Source organism: Lepisosteus oculatus, chromosome 26 (assembly GCF_040954835.1).
Source record: "Lepisosteus oculatus isolate fLepOcu1 chromosome 26, fLepOcu1.hap2, whole genome shotgun sequence".
NCBI classification, from domain to species: domain Eukaryota; kingdom Metazoa; phylum Chordata; class Actinopteri; order Semionotiformes; family Lepisosteidae; genus Lepisosteus; species Lepisosteus oculatus.
Genome location: NC_090721.1, coordinates 9221170 through 9240314, shown reverse-complemented (window position 1 = coordinate 9240314; position 19145 = coordinate 9221170). Strand labels below are relative to the sequence as shown.

Sequence of the window (19145 nt, the reverse complement as noted above, 5' to 3'; positions counted from 1 at the left end):
TGACCAATTCTGGATATACAGCAGTAAGTTCTCTGTATATCATACTACAATATGATTTTTAAGCAGGTATTAATTTCTAGTACGCATTAGTAAATGCTTAAGATACGTTTGATAATGTATATATTATTATTTAGAAATGAAGTAAGGTTATATTGGCAACAGTCATATTATATTTAAAAAATGGTAACGGGACTTGTGGAGTTTGTGTGGCCCAGAGCATTATCAGTAACTGAGGCGACATTGTATCTTTTCACAACACTTCACTATTGTCCAATCAGTATGTCTTACATCTTCACAGCTGTTTCAGATTTTACGCAACGAGTGTAGCGAGTGTCTCCGTTTGTGATGGAGTAGAGCGCCTCTACAGCGACGTGCGATTTTGCCGTTTTGTGTTCACAGGGCGGGAAGCGCAGGCCGCCATGGAAGGAAAGCGGAAACCGTCCCTCGCTGCGCGGGAAGGACTGGTTCACCTCTCTCGCCTCCGGGCCGTGTTAACCGCTGTGTTCACGGAGAATTCACGAGTTTAATAAGACAGATTTCATCACTGCGTGTCTCCTCCGACTCTGCAAACCAGGTGATGTCCACTAATCAGCTAACGACTGTTGTTACACAATATATTGGATAATTGTCCCTGTCGACGCAATTGCGCAGGCAACGGTATGGCGCACTACTAGTCGCAGATAAGATATTATCTTACTAACATAATACCACTGGTACCAGGAGACAGTATTTCCCGGGACTCTGACGTGTCTGCCTTCTTTTAGGTTTCTTATTTAAGTGTGAGAAGCACCCGTGCTGTACTGGGAGAAGATGGAACAGAAAATGTAATTAACTTGCGTGGAGTTTCACCTCTATACCGTTCAGTGTAATGAATCACAAAAAGAGACTTCATAATCTCAGGTAATCGTTAGTGAAATACTAAAAAATATTTTCTCGTTTTGAAGCCTCCAAAGATGTTTCTGTTGCAGACTTTTTAACGGACTGTCAAAGTTTTCAAAATGGCTGACTAAACGGCCCTTAACGATAAAGTCCGCTTTGTTGTGCGTTTGGGATTGCTCCCCGTGGACTGAGAGATGCGTTCAAACTGAACAGAGAGACAGTACAGTACAGCTGGGGTCTGCATTGCCAACAGGTCGCTTGCTGTCTTGAAAAAACAGCGATCGTAGTAATGTCTCATGAGCAGAGAGACGGAGCCCTGAATGAATACTCATCCAAGGGCGCGATTCCAACAGCGAGAGCCTTTTTAAAAAAAGCTTTTCCCGCTTATTTGAAGACCTAAGACCTAAAAATTCCCTAAAACATACGAGTCGCAAACAACACCTAGTGTAACCAACTGACCTACCACCTTAGAGCATCATTGATATTCCTAAGTTTCAGACCTATCTACCATCTGTTTATGCATTGTTTTAGTATTTGTATGTTTCATCGTGATTGCGGGGGGAAGTCTGGTATTTCTGATTTTGCAAACACAACATGTTTGTTAAACTATGGCAGTGCTGTAAGTGTTGATCTTGTTCTATTTTTTGTACGGGAGGCAGAGATAACACAACAATGCCAGCATGACACAGCTCTTCTCACCCTCCTTTCCTGCCCTGCCCTCTCTTCCCACTTTCTTCCTCTGCACGAGAGCCTGTAGTCTTGTTTTGGAATTAAAGGGCATCTGCTGGACTAGACTAAATCGGCAAATTAAAGTGACCCTGATTGATCTGAGATTAAAGAACGTGTTACAAGCATGAGTCTTTCCTTGTCTAAGAGCTGAGGGTCTGTTCTCTTTACCCTAAACCCAGGGCACCTTGGGCATGGTGCCTTCAATTATAGTGACCCGCAGTGTACCATATGTGTTCCTTTATCAGACTCTTATGGGTCTGCCCATCTTTGACATGCTGACCACCGAAAGCTTCAGCACATGTTAGGGTATGTGTACTAAAGTATTTGTGTGCCCATCGGTAATTGCTGCAGATGTCATTTTGATGCTCTTTAAAATAAGGGGGCCTGGAGCAGTGAGGTAGCTATGAGTTTCTGTGTGTTTTTTTCACTTCTGAAGCTTTTGAAAACCTGTTTCGTTTCCCGATATCTTGGCAGAAGGGGCCGTGCATGCCGCCTGTCGAGAAATGGCAGTACAATGTGCCTGCCAGTCAGTATAACTATCCAAGCCCACACTCCTCCATTAAAATCTCCATTAAAACATAAAAGAAAGAAGCTTTCCGTGTTCAATGAGGGTGTTTGATGACAGATTAGTTTAATTTGATTTTTTTATTTATTGTGAACGCGCCACGCTGCCACAATGAAAGTAACATGCCGTGACAGGCTGTTTTGTGGCAGGTCTGTGGAATAGGTGAGGCTAAGTGATTCCGGGAGCAAGGTTTTGCTGAACAGGTGACCCCTCTCTTTGTGAGCGCATTGTATCCAGTGCCCGAAGACGCAGTTGGTGCCTGTGTTGTTGAGCTGCTCTCAACCGACACACAGTGAATCAGACATGCCCAGGGTCTTCTTATGCTATTAGAAGAGTGGGTCTGAATTATGAGGAAGATGGAATAGGTTAACTACCTGCAACTCCATGGGAGTTTGAATGCAGGTTTGCATCTCATGATTTTACTGCCCAGTCCGAATTGTTTGTAGTAGATGCAGCATGATCATACAGTTCTGGTCTGCAAAACAGCATTATCAAGTATATGGTATTCTACTTGTTAAAGTAGAGTTGTTTCGAAAACCAGAATTCGGTGCTGTGGGCAGTGCTGTTTTGTTATTCTGTGCTAAAACTGGATGACTCTTGAACACTTGCCAGTATAGATGGGTTTTCTGTGCAGAAGAGCTATCTGCACAGCTCTTTTTTGCCAAGATTACAGGCCCTTCTGCAGCTCTCCCTGATGCTGGGCTGCAGTCCAGTGAGGAATGAGTTATTGGTAGCTCAGTGGGAGGAGTGAAATGAGCCTAATTTTGGATGACTAAGCGCTCCAGAAGAACAACGTAAAGAGAAATCTGAGTCGCTGTCGGCATTTTAAAAGGTTCTTGCTGACTTTGTATTGACTTTCTTTGCGGGGAGCGGGTTAACATTTGAAAGCAACAGTGAGTCATGAAATATAGGAAGGAGAAAAATTTGGAAATCCTGATGCAATATCGCATTTGAAATGAACCTGTGAGGAGAGGTCTGAGCCTCAGGCGAGCTCCCGGTGAAGCTGAGCCAGATGTCAACCTCAAAAATGGGGTCGCAAGATCTCTTCCAGAAACCGAAGCTAACCAGGTCCCTTGGAAAAGGTTGTCTGGTTGTTTCGACTCGGAGGATGTCAAATGCAAAACCTCACTGTTGCACGGAGATTCCTGCTCTCGGTGGTAGGAAACGAGTTTGGGCTTGCTCTGAGTTGAGGTCCCAGTCTTTGTTCCTTGATGAAATTGAAATTGTTGGCAGCGTCTTGCATTGTGCCTCTGTGGGCTCTGCAGTTACTGATTGGGTCCCAGAAGAACGCAGGAGCCCTGTGTTTTGGGGATTTGCATACAAGACAAATGACACACGCTGTTCCAGTCTGATCTTTCCATTCAATTCCACAAGAATGGGGTGATAATCACCTTAATAAAGATTGTCAGAGTCTTTAGGAATGATTTAAGAGAGCAAGGCTGTCTTAGGGCTGCTTGAACTGATGTAGCATTAGTTCTATATAGGCTATTAATGCAGATTTGTTCCTTTCTAAGCTTGCTTTGCCATGGATCTTTCCTGTTAAATGTCACTTGAATAGTCATTATAAACCTTCAGCCGGTTTTTGTAGGACACTCGGCAGCCGTCTGTCTGCAGTGAGAGGTCAGTGGAATATTGACCTGAATATATTGACCTGCTTTGGTTACAATGACGAGCCTGGCGTTCAGGTTAGTGTAAATGGCAAAAGCCGAGTTCAGCAAATGTCATCTTCACCACCTGCGCTTAGCAAGGTTTTAAGGTGGCACAGAGATGAAATCCAGTTCATGTAGGCGGAAGCTTTATTGTGCTGTACTCAAGGGAATATTTCTGGAGGTATCTGTTGGGCTAGACGCTGCTGTGCATCTTCGTTCCTCTTTGTGCTCTAGTGTCGTCTTTGAGACACGTTCCAGTGTTGAGGTGACAGCCGTCCTGCCAGTGCTGATCGCTCCTCCACTGAAGGCCGGGCTAAATGATGAGCGCAGCTCCGATCTGTAAAGCCAGGGCGAGGCCGTTTCAGCCCGGCTTTAAGCCGGGAAGCGGTGGCGGTTTTTTAATCGTGTTTGATCTTTTTGTTTCCCAGCAGCCGGGTGCGGTGCGCGCCACCGTGCCCTGAGGATGCTGCGACGCCTCCTGGTTGGCGGCCATGGGTGGAGGCAGGCGGGAGTCTTCTCTGCAGCCGGCGCGTGGGAGGCGAGGAGGCGGGAGCAGATGACGACACGAAGAGTCTACTTTTCCCGGGCCTTATCTGCAAAAGGTCACCTTGCCTTTTTTCGAATTGTCTTTACACCCCCCCTCATTATTTCCAAAATAGCAAGCCTGCCTGGTAAAGGTCATTCTGTGAATATTTTATGGGGTGTGTTTAGTTCGGGGCTGAGACTGGTAACAAAGGTCTCCGTCTTTTTTCCCTCTCCTCTGCAGAGGGTAAGTAGGCCATGGAGGTGTTATAGAAGAGGGGTTCCTGGTCCCGGAGGATCACACAACTGCTGGTTCTCATTCCAGACCACCTGAATTATCTCATTGAAGGCTTCATTGAACTAAGGTGTTGCTTGATTGGAGTTTTTTTTTCTGCTTAAGATATTTTGGATTTTGCTTACAAAAGCCTAAAACACTGCCTCCGACACACTGAAGATTGAGCGTTTGATCAGTTTCTGTTATTTTTTTAACATTTTATCAAACAGCTCAAATTAATTCTATAATAGTGTCTATGAAGGGTTCAATTCTGTAACCGAGAGCTCGGCTGGAACACAAACCAACAGGTGGCTGTGTGGGCCTCCCGGGAGGCTTAGGAGTGGAAGAAAATTCCAAGAGCAAAAATAGCACTCATTTTACTTGAGAAAATCAATGGGGCTCGTCAGTCAAAGCAATGGATTCAGATGTGAAAAGAGTTTTTAAAAAAAAAGCACAAAAAGGAAAGCTCAGTGCAGCTATGGAGATGCTAGGCTGGTGTGTGAATTCATTTCAGTTTCGGAACACATGGGAGTCCTAAACTCACCCCAGCCTGAGATGGCAGATTGGGGGCTTTGCGAGAGTGAGACATGTGTCTGTTTTCTCATGCCAGGCAGCTTGGCAGCAGTAGGGTGGCATCAATCCCTGTGAACCCTGTGGTCTTGGGGAGCTCTGCCATTGCGAATTGTTTAAATTGGGTCTTATTTCATGGCTCGTGACTTGCTCAGTGCTTGTAATGTGTGAGTGGCTGAGATGTGCACGCTGCCCGGGCCCTCTGTACAGAGGATAAGGGGCTCCAGTTGTCTTTGCAGACTCAGTCACAAATGGAGATTAGCCGTCACTGAGCTGAAACAGCAGCAGAGAATTGCACTGCCTGTGTGACTCCCTGCAGTGACCGAGGAAATGAGTGCACGCTCGCCCCTATAATATTGCTGAGTTGAACAGATTTGACAGAACTTGTTTGTCAGCTTAGCTCAATAAGCACGTAATTGTAGCAAGTGTTTGGAGAGAAGGTGCATTTCATCTCCGTGCCAGTGGCCGTTACTGGTCAGATCAGGCTAAGATGGAACACAGATTGAAATTGTGCCGATTAACTCCTCTTCAATCAAGTGACGATAATAGAAGCGTTGTAGAGAGGCTTTGTGGGGATTTCCAGAATGTCCTGTTCAGGGTTGCTAGGAGAAAATCTGTCTTTTCTGGTAAAAAAACACTTGCTGTGTAGTGCATTTCCTAGACTTGTTTGAGGCAGAGCCAAAAAAACATTACCAGTATTCTTGATAAATTAACATTTCAATACATTCCAAAAATGCATGAAGTAGCTAAAGATGGTGTTGCTGTTATTTATTATGTCATGCCCATGGGTTCAAGAGTTTGGTCAAATTAATGTATAGACCTGAAATGTCAGAGCTGGCTGTAGCCTCTCCAAATGAACGTGTGTGTTCCACTAATTCACACTGATTTTCAGACCACAAGCACAGTTTTTAGGGAATCTTCTTGATTTTTTTGTTTTTATCGTTCAGATTTTTTCGCTACATTGGTCGCAATGAAATACTCTGTTTTTTCACGCAGATAGCTGCCCATTTTTTTTTAGCTTCTCAAGAAATGGATTATCCCTGGTTTCAAGTTACTGTGAGTAAATTTAATTCATTTTCAGATTGCTTTTGTGTTGAGCTTTCAGTTTGAAAGCAAAATTTGATTTCCACTGAGTGGTATTACACAGTACTCATTTTTCATTTCTATAAATAGAGAATTTTGAAATGACATGGAATTACCCCCTTTCTGTTATAAAATAGCTATTCAAACGTAAAAATAACTAGCTGCCATTCAATTATTACTTAATCAAAAGAAGAAGTTCTTAAAATACGTTTATGGATTTGAGAAAGAAAGAATTAGATTTTGTATGAATGCAGAATGAATTCCAAAGGAAATCAAATGTTCGTTCAAGACGTTTTCTTTACAATTGCAGGCACTTACATTTGAAAAGCTCCTTCGTTATTGTTTATATATCACCCAATCGGTTTGAGACAGATGTGTGGGGTAGAAGATCTTTTTGATCTTTTTGATTTTGTATCACTGGTGCTGTTAATGGAATGATCACCTCCAGTTTGGTCCTTGTGATCCCACTGCTGTTTTTTTTCCCCTCCTTATTTGCATTTTTTTTTAAATGACCTTGTGTTGTTGAGCCCCTTAAAATATCCTGCTGGAAAATTTGAAGTGAGCTGTGAAATGTTCCAAGTAGAGCTGTGGTTTAATTAAGTACATCTGAGTTCTGTGCTGTTGTTTAAAACCCCTTTACGGTACTCTGAGCTGGAACCGCAACTCATCAAAAACAGAGACACGAGCTAAAGGTTTAAAAGGTTTGAAAAAGATCATTTTATAAATGCATCTCTACTGCATGTTTTGCCCTTTGTGTATGTACTGTGTCTCCTGACTTTGGGGAAAAGGCCGAATCAAGAGATTTCGGGGCGTCATTGTGTTTTCAGGCGCGTGGTCGTGGGACCTGCAGCTGCAGTCCCCCAGTCCCCCTCTGTGGTGGTGCCTTGGGAAATCCAGCCCTGCCAGTGCCTCTTCAGTCAGAGCCCGCCCTTGCCAGCCTCCACAGGTGCCAGCGCATGTGAGAGCTCTGTCCCGCTGTCGCAGTGTCAGACCGAGTCGCGGTATCATCTGGCCACTTGCACCCCCCTGCCGCTGATCCTGGCCGTGTCCTTGGGCAACAAGCAAAGGCACTGGATCACTGCCGTTTTTTTCAACTCCTCATTTATCTTGCAGTTCCAGGATGTGTAGTGTTGAGCTAATTAGCACAAACGTGCTTAATGGGAATCTACCAAAGTTTTTGAATGTATTTTTTGGGGTTTAGATTCTTTGGCGATGCTAAATATATGTGTCCTGTGCCTGACAGCTGTCGCACTGGTGCGTCATATGTGATCAATGGGCTCAGACCAGAAAATTGAACATCTGCTGCTCTCTGCTGGTCTCGGAGTTGGTTCTTTGCCACCCACAACATCTGCATTCCGCATGCATGTCAGACCCGCAACTTTGCTCGCCCTGGTCTTCAGGCCAAATCCCCGTTCAGCGTGCTTGACCAGTCGGCGATGGCTGTAGCCGGTGTTGTTGTGTGTTTCAGTGCCGCCATGCTGCCACGTGCTGCTCTCTTGCTAATGGAAGGTGTGTGGCGTCAGACGCATGCAGTACATGGGGGCGGTGAACAGGTTTTTTAAAGTCCCCGGAGGATTCATTAGGTATGGAAATGAGCCAGCACTCAACTTCCTGCTTAGTATGGGCCCAGCTGACAAGGCTTTGAACAGAGAATTCACCGTATGTGACATCGTTTTCCTCTCCTTACAAAACTGAATGTGGTTTCTTGACCCCAGCTCTGCTGTTTGTGAGCGGGAGGATGCAAAATGTGTTTCTGACCCCTCCGTCCTGGAAATCACACTGCTTCAGGGTTGCAGCTTTACTTCCATGGGAACATGAATGGATTTATATTTTCATGTTTATTCATGAATCCATCTCCTCTTTTGTGCCCAGTTTTATCCTGAACCATGCCTTTCCCGTAATGTAATGCTCACTCACTAGGTGCAAGTGCCATTAGTTTTGCTTATTTGACCCATGAAAAGCGAATTTTTGATTAGCAAGGCCTGTGTTTGTCGCATTGGCGATAACACAATGTTTTCTCTTATTCTTTTGAAGTCTAAATTGCAAGTTTGCTCTCGACTGCCACAACACCAGCTGTCACAGGAAGGGTCCAACACCATCTCTGGTCCAAGCACTGCAATTCTCCTGGGGTTTAGACAAAGCGCACAGATAATCTAATTTCCTTCTTTTTTGTGAGATGCATTCTGAGCAAAGGAGACACACACACTTTCTTCTGCGTTAAATTGAACTGACCTTGTCACACGAGATAAATTTGAAATAACCTCATTGCTTTTACCAGCTCACCAAACAGTGTAAATATGGGTTATGTACAGTGTCTTTACTTGGGCTGCTGTTCTCTGGAGTGGAGCACAATAAAAGCTAAATTGCCGTCTTTTTGAACTGGAAATGAATAGTTTGGAAGCAGCTAGTGAGTATTGACTGAGAGTGAGGCAGTGGGTTAGCGTCTGTTTTATGGTAGGACGGCTGAGCAGATGACTGAGATGAGAGCCGCTGACAAAGCAAACAAATTGACCTCTGCAGAGTAAAGGAGCAGAAAAGAACTCTCTTGTAGGGCAAGACCTACTCTGGTAACATTTGTTCTGCTTGTAGTGAAAAATTGTAATAAGCTGCCCTGCGCTCATTAAAGATCTGAAGAGCAGACCCATCTCTTGACCTTTTAGAATGTGTTGGGAGGAGGAAGGCCTTAATGAAACATACAGACCTTCTTGCGTTTATGTAGTGATGAAATATGGCCAGGATTAGCCAGTCGGTGAAATAAGTGATGGCCTCGCAGCATTTTAATGTAAAGCTGCTCTTCTGCTCTGTGCTGTTGAATGCAGTGGTGTGTGAACAGCCCAGGAGCCATGTGCCTTTATGAAGGTGTCCCAGGTCTCCACACTGCGCCCTAAGCACTTCCTCTCAGTCCGCAGTTCTGTGACGCGAGCAAATGTGGGCTTCGAGTGTGCGAGTGTTCGAGAAGGCGCCGCTATGAAAAGGGTAATGGGACGCCCTCCCATGACAGCACTCCGTTTGATGAAACTGAATGTCATCTCGTCTGTCCCTGCGTGCAAGTAGCGACACATTGGGTTCATTCATATTTAGCTCGACTCAAAAGTTAACGAAGGAACATTTGGCGGTACAGCTCTCTATTTAGTCCAAGCTTTGTATTATTCAGCACATTTAATCTCATCTGTCCCAGTACAAAAATGACAGTATGTGAAGCATAATGTGTTCGTTCGCGTTTAACACGATTGATTCAAAGGGGTCAAAGAAATCTAAATAAGGTCCACTTGGCAATACCGTAAAGCTTTGGACTGTTACCTAATTTCTTTCTGTAGGTCAACTAATACACTTACACTGTAGGTAAACTGATACTCATCAGTCTATATGTGGTGATGAAATAATGGCTTTATATCAACACTTCGTTCCTTGAATGAGTATGAATGTACAGTGGCGTGTAAGGAAATTGATTTACAGAGTTTTAAAACTGTACAAAAGGTAACTTTTTCTAGTACTGGGAATGTTTTTTTCTCCATGGCAAGTTCACTCTTTCTAACTTTAATCAGTTAGATCATGAAACGTCACCATTCCACGTGAAATAGGGGGTCATTCCCTTCAGAGAATTCCCTTCCCTTCAGGTCCTCTGTGATTGATAGTGTAGCAGGGAATACTGCACTAAATCGTCCATGTTATAAAGGATTCTAGATGGAACATTTTTGCCAGTCTGCCAAATAAGTCTTCTTTTTCCCAGCAGCTGACACAGCTACGACAGAGGCTGTTACTGAGATAGTTATTTTAATCCAAACTGTTAGTGTTGAATCATTCTTCCTAATGGTGTTTAGTGATCTCACCCTGAGATTTTGTTGTCTCACTGTCAAAAAGACTTGTGAGGGTCTGACTAGACAACCCTCTTTCCATCTCTGTCTTTTATAAGGATTGATCTACACAGGTGCAGCTAATTCTTTCATTTCCTCATGGGAATTTCCTCACTGTCCCCTGGTGGTTCCATCCTCTTCTCCTCAGAAATCTGGCTGCCCTGTTACGGCGGTATGTAACTATGAGAATTTTATGTATAACAAGAAACAATTTGGAATAGGCCTGGGCAGTTTCTGCTATATATTCTTTATTGAACTGGTAACATTCTTAGACCAAAATAGTGTTCTCAGACCAGTGCTCTTCCCTGACAGGCACTCGAAACATTCCGGGTCTTGACTTTGCAAAAGTGTCACAAAGCCAATTGCCATAAATTAAGTGGTGAAAACCATTTAAGCAGCACTTTTCATAGAATGACAGGTTGTCTCCCCTCTGTACCCATGTCTGGCTTTTTGCAGTTTAAACTCAATGTAACAAGCACAAAAAATGTTTGGCTGACAGCTTGGTTTCTAACGATCACTCTGCCACTTGTGAAATGGATCATCTTCTGATGTTAGCTTTATGTCGACCTCATTTGTTATTGATCCAGCACCTAGAGATGGGAGCGCATTGACTTGCTGCAGTATGAATCTTTATGATTGTTTGGTATTGATGTAATTCACATTGAAATCTCAGGTTCCCTGTACAAGCTAATGTATGTATTACAATACTGGCATCTGCTGATAACTGATGGGCATTTACGTTTATGTGCTTTGACAGGGTGGTGGTTTAATGATCAGTAAAATAATTTTGTATTCATACACTCACATGTATGGGCCAGAAAAGTAGAGCTTCACACCAGCTAAGCAGATTTAACTCCCCAAAAAGAAACAACTCTAAATTGGTGGGATTTTAGTTGACACTGAACTGCTTTTTCTCTCAACGAGAACTAGTAGTTGGAAAATGCCATGATTATTAAATGAGAACTGCTTCTCTGCATCGCCTGATATACACACGATGGTTTTTTTGCACATTCTAGTCATTATTGTTCAGAAAGGTTCTAACATTTCCAATTCATCCTCCTGTAAAGCGTCCTCATTATCCAGTTTTGAAATCCGTAGAAATGGAAGTATGTACATTTACTTAAAATGCAGAAGACACCTCTTTTGCTGATTGCGCGTGACAAGTGTTTCTGCATGTTTTGAAAGTGATCATCAGCATCAAACAACAGCAAAACAGATGCAATTTTGCAAGTAATGGATCAGTTTATGCTTAACATGTTGGATTCCATACCACACTCTAGCCCAGAGAGTGGGAGATATGATTACATGAAGAACCGGCTCTAGGGGGAAGAATGAGCGACTTCTCTGCTCGTCTCAGCCTGTAAGCCTTGGGGAAATGCTGGATGCTTCCCCAGCTGCGGATGGAAGAGGCAAGAATCGAATTAGCGAAGGTTGCAAAGAAGCTCTAGTCAATGCGGGATATGCCTAAACTCTTCAAGCCCATTAGCGTTGTGCTTTTTCAAGTGTTATTGTTGCCTAATTGAGGAGCGAAAGCTGGCGACTAAAACAGAAGCGGAACATCGCGTTGAATTTAATGAGCCCCGGACAGATTTTATTTGCGTCTGGAAAACGGTGTTATTGTCACACAGCAGGCAGCGCCGGTGGCCCAGTCATGCCGCCTTAAAACCGGGATTTTGCATGCAAATTCATCCCGTCGGCATCCGGTCTCCTGCATGCACCCTTCTGCGCGGCCGATATGTGCAGCCACAGTTGGCACAGCCCGGTTTAAACCGGGAGTCTTGCGGTGTGCCGGTGATGACAATGAGCCAGGTCCATGACTTGCCATTTATCGCTCCTTCAGAGGAAAGCGCGATACTCCTTTCTACCTATGAGCCTCACTCTTGACCTGCCTGTGTTCCTCTACCTTCGACCAGCCAGGTTGAGACACGGGGGCCAATTGAACCCTTTTGCTTCAGGTTTTCTGTGTGTATACTCAGGATAGTTCTTCCGTTCTAAATCTCTCATCACCAGGGATGGGGTTTCATTTCAAAAGATGGAAAAGACAATGGATTGTAGCCTCCATCTTGCATCACAAAGATTCTTAGATGTTGCTCACTCATCACAGTTGGAGGGTTCCTGCTCTGCACGGCTTGGCAGCGGTATGTCTGATCGCGGGCAAAGCCACCTCATCAGCTGTCTAGACCACAGCTGGCTTTAAATCTAGTACCTTTCGTGACTGCGGAGGAACCAAGGTCCTCCAAACTTCCAAAAAAGCTGAGCCAGAGCTGAGGCATAAGCAAAGGAGTTATTATTTGATGGTGGGTTGAGTTCCTGCTGAGCCCTGACAGAATTTGCTATCGTGCTGCCTTTAGGCGGCAGACATAAGCCGGTGAGTGCTTCCTTACAGGTAGGGATGCTATAAAATAACACAGAGCGAAGAGGTTTAATGAGTCTGATGCAGATTAAATCATGCAGAAAGTTAATAAGCTGCACTCCAGCTTACCTCATCCGTTATTCTTTGCTGCCATGGCAACTGTTATTGTTTGTCTTTTATCGCTTCTCTTGCCGCCCCTCTCTCTTCTTTTCTTTTGGGCTTTCCTTTACTTTTGGTTGCTTTCTTTTTTTTCCGGCAGAGCCTACAGGTAGAGGGTGAGGACTGCAGGTCACGTGGAGGTGGGGGTGGGGGAGTGAGGGATACAGGATCGACTTGCAGCCGTATTTGTCATTGATGGAGGTAGCATGAATTCTCCACAGCAGTGTTTGCCAGCCTCGAAACAGATGCGTTTCATTAGGACTGACAGAGATAGATGCCTGCTATTTGTGCAAATCTGCCGGATGGTGTCTTACAATCTACAGGCGGAATGAGCTCTGCGGAGCTTGGTGTGGACAACCTTTACTGTGTATTTTGTTTTAATTTTCTGGTCTTGTGGGTAGGACACTGGATACTAGAAAGATAGTCATTTTTTTTGCAAAAGGTCAAGGTAAGCTTATCGTCAAATAAAGATTAATTTCTAGTTACTCACTACCATTTGGATCCTTAGGAATAGCCCTCTTCGCAGTCTTGTCAACAGGGCTTAATTCTGCCAAAGTATACACTCGGTGAAGTGTCAGGAGCTAAACATTCTCTTTTTTTTTGGGCTGTTAGCAGATTACAGTGAGCGCTGTGGGCTGGTGATGTCACGGTCACTCACGGAGATACTGGCATTAATCAGCATTGTTTGTTCTGCTGCGGGGGGTCGAAGTCTGACCTTTTTGGAACATCGCCGAGCTCCCTGCCCCTGTGCTACAGTGAAAGCTTTTGTGGGTGAACACTTTAGCAGCAGTTTTGACTTAAATGGGGGCAGAATGTAATGAACTCCCTTGCAACAGAGTAAAATTGCTAGTCTTGGCATTTTGACTATGCTGAGGGAACAGCGCATTCCCCCTTTACCGTTGTCTGTGCGAGCTTGGGATGCCGAAAGAGGTATTTCCAGTCAGTGCTTTAAGAGGCCGACCAATTTTATAATGTTGCCTGCAGGCCTTCGGTGTTTTCAGTAGGCAGGACTGGTCCGTACTCGTGTCCACGCTCCACTGCTCCTTCATTAGTCCTGTGACCTGGATAATCTGCAAAACCAAAGAGGTTTTGCGCTTTGAAGTCGGCAAAGATGGGGCGAATTGGTTAGTGCTTTATTTTCCAGTACAGCACACTGGCTACACGAGAAGTCAGTCCCCGGACAGCGCTTCCAGCCTTGAGTCTAGGGCCGTTGTCTCTCGTGGGCCATCGCCTGCGGCTAGTGGGGACTTGTAGAATTTTCTTTGCAGTAAGTATAGGATTGCCAGTTGTTTTTCTTATGAACGGATTCACAATCACCAGTGATGCGTTTCCCATTTTGCTGCTCACGGCGCTGAACCTTGTTGCTGCATATGGGGGAGAGCAAGGCGGTGTAGGCTGTTTAATATTTAATCAATTTAATTAAGCAGGTTCATAAGAAAGATTATAAGCGAGAGGAGGCTGTTATGCTCATCTACCGCATTTAGTTGCTCAGTAGCTAATTAATAAGTAGCTGAAGTAAAGTAGCAAAAGATCTCATATAAAACAGCTAAGTATCTCATCCAGCTCTTTGCTTAAAGAAGTCAGAGTATCCGTTTTACTAATAGAGCAGCTTGTAAACCTTATGTGTAAAAAATGTACTTCCTGCGTTCTGTTTTAAATGCACTTCCCTTTGATTTCCACTTGTTGGGCTCTGGCTCGTGTTCCTGAGTCCATTGGTTTGATTTTGAGATTCCCAAGACTTTAATCGGGTCCCCTCCGGCAGTTCTCTGTTTAAGACTCAAAAGATGCAGCTCTGTTAACCCGTCGGAGGAGGGTGGAGCTCTGGCGGGAGGAGGCCATCCGGGCCCAGCCGGATAGCAGGCTGCTGATCCGAGAATCTCAGCCAGCCGTTCCGTGGTAGAAGCCAGGGTTTCAGCTTCGACTGTGACCCTCGTCCTTTTCTTTGTTCTCTGGTAAGCTGGGCCAGGCTTACCAACACATCCTCTGTGGGAGATCAAGAGATTTCTGCCCTTGCTCCTGCCTCCAGAATTGGAGAGAAATGAGGAGCCTGTCAGGAGCACGAGGTAGGAGGTGGGTGTTTTAAAAGGTGACACGGTGCCAGACGCTGCAGTGCAAAACCTATTTACTCTGTAATTTAGTGCCAAGTGAAGGGAATTGGATTATGAAGCCTGATCCGGAGACATTATAATGGTGATGAGCTGTCACTGGACATCAGTGCATGTGCCTTATCCCTTCCCTGATGTAATGTGTCACAGCAAGCATTAAAGCTTCCTCAGTGGAGAGAGATGGGGGAAAGACCTTTTTCGTTTGAACAGCTTTTAATGATATCAACACTTTGCATCTTGCCAGGTAGTGTTTTTTCAATGTTTGTGTATTTATTTCTCCAGTTTTGCATAATGCGTGTGCTGTTTGTGATCATTTGAATCTGACTCAACCACTTCAGTGCTGTTCCTGCTACTGCGGGGTAACATAGTAGATTTAAATGCAGATTGGACAATTCTGTTCAGTTTTAATCATAAAGTCACATGGGAAAGTGATTTTTTTTAATTTTCAGATTAACAGACACTGAAGAGTAGGAAGTGGTCTCTGGATCATCCTTATTTTTTTCAGTATCGCATTCTTTCTTTATCACGGTTTCATGAGACTCACGTCTTCTTCAGCTGAATCCTACCCCTGCTTATTGAGGGTCAGATTGTAGCAGAACGTGTCCATTCGGGGAGAATGAATGAGGAACAGACCGCACTCCTGCTTCACATGACATAGCCAGTCAGCCTGCCAGCGTAGGTTTGGGAGGCGAGAGGTTACCAGGCTACACATTGGAAATGGCTCAAGTAGATACCTGCGTCTGCATGAGTAAGGCTGCAGAGGAACAAGTAAAGGTTAATTCCATGCTGAAAAGTGAAGAAAAGAAACACAACGTTTTTGCCACCTGGAGAAGGCTCATCTGTTTTTACAGCCCTCATACTGGGTGTAGCTCCTTTCCAATGTTATAAGTTGCCAATAAGTTAGCGCTGAAGAAGGGGCCATCTAGCCCAGCAGGGTCAGTTCTGTTCCTTGACACTCCCACACCCAGTGGTCGTTGTACTGGGTACAGTCTCCCCCACATGAGAAATCCTCTTGAACAGTCCCCCTGCTTGTCTCTTAGGGGGCAGGAGGTAGCCAGGGCTCCAGTGGAAGCAAGGAGAGCCCTTGGCAGTGTTACCCTGTAGCCTGAGCTCGAGAGGTCTTGGGAACTAGTCAAGAATTGATCCCACGACTCTGGAGCCGACAGGCATCCGTGCCAGTCGGCCATCACTGCATTTACTTTATGGAGAGGGGGGAAACTGTTTTTTTTTTTCTTGCTTCACTAATTCATTGTTCACAGAGGGCAGGGGATGAGCGACCCAGCAGCACGGTTGTCGTTTTCTTGTGGTCCGTTCCGCCCGCAGTGCCGAGTGAGGTGTGACACAGGAGCCTCTTCGCGCTGGAGTCTGCTGCCTTCTCCGGTATTCCCCGGCGGGCCTGCAGGGAGGACTCGCCGCAGGATATTCTCTGCACTGCAGTGCTGCCCTGAGCCCCAGTGACGGGGGCCAGGTTCATCTGGGCCACCTGCAGGGCTGAGCCAGCCAGAACTGAAATTTGGTCCTTACAATGCGAAGCTTTAGCAATCCCATAACCCTCTGCAGCAAAGAACAGCAGTATCGCTCACTGAATATAGTGACAAGATAAATTATAGTTTTTTTCACACTGTCTGTTTTGTGCACTCTGCTATAATTACTATCTTGTGAGGTACATGGCTGTCAGTGGCAGGGTATTTATAGACGCAGTGATTTAATAGATAGCCTGTTTTGTAACCTTAATTATCGTACTTCTCTGTGTTCTTCACTTTTCTTCTGTCTTACTAGTTACCCTATCAGCCACTGACACAGTAATTAGACAGGTAGACCCTGCTTGTCTCTTTTGGAGTTTGAGATGTAATGAAATATTTAAATAACTTGTTTTCTCAAGCTTATCCATAACTTTGCATGCTGCCTTATTAAAATCTGGAATATAACGTAGCAAATATGGCACTTTCATATCAGAGGCTTTGATGTATAATTTCTTCACTAGGTTTTATGTCCCTTCAGTTGCTGTAGCTGTTTATTTTGTTTTTTGTTTATATATATTTAGAATCACTTGTGTTGGAATCGCCAGATGTGTGGTTTTCATGTTATAGCTTAGCAAGATACTTCTGTGTTAGAATGCTGCCCATTCATTGTATTTGAGAATCTCTTGCTTGAAGGTTTTGTTTCCTTAGAACTGAGCCTTTTTCTTACTTAAAGCTATATATCGGTGTTCAAAAATATATATAACAGCAAAATTGTACTGGATTATCTGGTAGGGGCTGCTGATCTCCGATTCCAGGAAACCGTAGTCTTTCTCTGCTGTTGGAAGTTATTAAATTTCCAATTTAATTTCCTTCACTCTGACCTCATTCGTGCTTAGTGAGATTACCGCCTCCTTCTGCAGTCGCTTCTGATTTCCGATGAGCCAGTTTCTCTGGGGTCAAGCGCAGGGGGGCTGGCAGGGCTGGAGATCAGCACGGTGTGGGCACTGTGTCAGTCATAGGTATATCACTACTGTTATTTTTCTTCGCACATACTGCCTGTAATTTCAGCTAAACCTCTCTGAAAAAGCTAAAGGCAGGCTCCAGTCTTGCTTCTTTCTGTATGGTGGTCTGATTGGAGTTTGCAGATGTGTAGGCTGTTTTCCTTGTTCTCCTTTTTCTGTATTTTTGTACATAAGACGTAACAGGACTGAATATCGCACTATATCTGTAATCACACCTTTATCCTAAATATGTGAGTTAGATATCCATGTGCGCCATTAATATACACATATTCAGTGTCAACAAAAATCAACAGGAAGGGTTTAGTCAAGTACAGTAGTTATCAGTGTAGTTATTTTATATACAGATGTATTTTTTGAAGTGTCTTTTAGAGCCCAGACACTTTCAATACTTTCTGGGAGCTATGGTACATCCATCTGCCTGTTTTCTAACTGCTTCTTCCAATTCAGGGTCTCGGGGAAGCTGGAGCCAATCCTGGCAAGCAAAGGGCTCAAAACCGGGTACACCCTGGACGGGACGCCAGTCTGTGGCAGCACACCACACACACACACACACACCCTGGACGGGACGCCAGTCTGTGGCAGCACACCACACACACACACCCTGGATGGGACACCAGTCTGTGGCAGCACACCACACACACACACTCTGGACGGGACACCAGTCTGTGGCAGCACACCACACACACACACACCCTGGACGGGACGCCAGTCTGTGGCAGCACACCACACACACACACACACACCCTGGACGGGACGCCAGTCTGTGGCAGCACACCACACACACACACCCTGGATGGGACACCAGTCTGTGGCAGCACACCACACACACACACTCTGGACGGGACACCAGTCTGTGGCAGCACACCACACACACACACACCCTGGACGGGACGCCAGTCTGTGGCAGCACACCACACACACACACCCTGGACGGGACGCCAGTCCGTGGCAGCACACCACACACACACACCCTGGACGGGACGCCAGTCTGTGGCAGCACACCACACACACACACCCTGGACGGGACGCCAGTCCGCTGCAGATGACAGCGCATATTTCTGCTGAATATATTGAATAGGAATAGATGAGATTTCAGTGTTTTGTATTAAGGTACAGAATGGCATACTGACCGACCTCCCCTCCTGAGAAAGAGAAGTGTATAATTATTATGCTTTAAACCCACGGCCTTGACGTACCTGTTAATTAACACCAACACCAAGCCTGACGGGGCTCCTTCTCTTCCTGCATTAACCTCCCTGCACTGCCTTTCTCAGAGCTGTGGCAGGTCTGCACTGAGTCTAATTAGTTGTTCTGGTGCTGGTTCTTGGTTACCTGCTGAAACCCAAGAGGAATTTGCATTCAAGATCTCTTTAACTCCAGGTTATAAAGCCTAAAACCTTTTTGCCGAGCATGCTTGGATAGCTTGCTCATTGAAAAAGAAGGGTGTGAGGGGTCCAGTTCATTGTTTGCAAAGGCTGATTTGATTTGATTGTAATTGTCCTCCCCCATTCCCCCATCCCTCAAGAGCTATCAGACCTGCACAGGCACGCCACATAGCGTTGCTTTCAGCGTACCAGAGTCAAAGCATGGCATCGGGGGGGTGCCAAATAAAGGATTGCAGACGTGGTCTGGAGAAGACAAACCAGTCGGCCCTATTCCCCCACAAGGTGTGCAAATTAACAACCTGGGCTAGACAGCATTGCCAACAGGATGCACACAGAGACATGCCAAATGGCAACACTGTTCCAGCCCAGTTAGCACGGATGGGGGAAAGGCCCTTCTCTGAGGCAGCATTAGAATGTCACACATTGGCGCTTCTAGAAGCAGAGCAATCCTGCTCTGACAGGTGCATGTTTTATAATTACTTTTGGGTAAGCTGGCCCGCTGCGAGTCTGATAATGGGGTTCAGCTCCTCTGA

The 19145-nt window shown here is 45.1% G+C and overlaps 1 long non-coding RNA gene across 3 annotated transcripts in view; it reads left to right on the top strand.

The window, feature by feature from the left end:
* Window positions 1-367: 367 nt before the first annotated feature.
* LOC107079909 (uncharacterized) overlaps window positions 368-19145 on the top strand; it is a 228533-nt gene continuing 209755 nt past the window's right edge. For all 3 annotated transcript variants that reach the window (XR_001480808.2, XR_011183729.1, XR_001480809.2), the window contains exons 1-2: window positions 368-574; window positions 4254-4424. This is a non-coding gene — a long non-coding RNA (uncharacterized lncRNA). The remainder of the gene's footprint in view (window positions 575-4253; window positions 4425-19145) is intronic.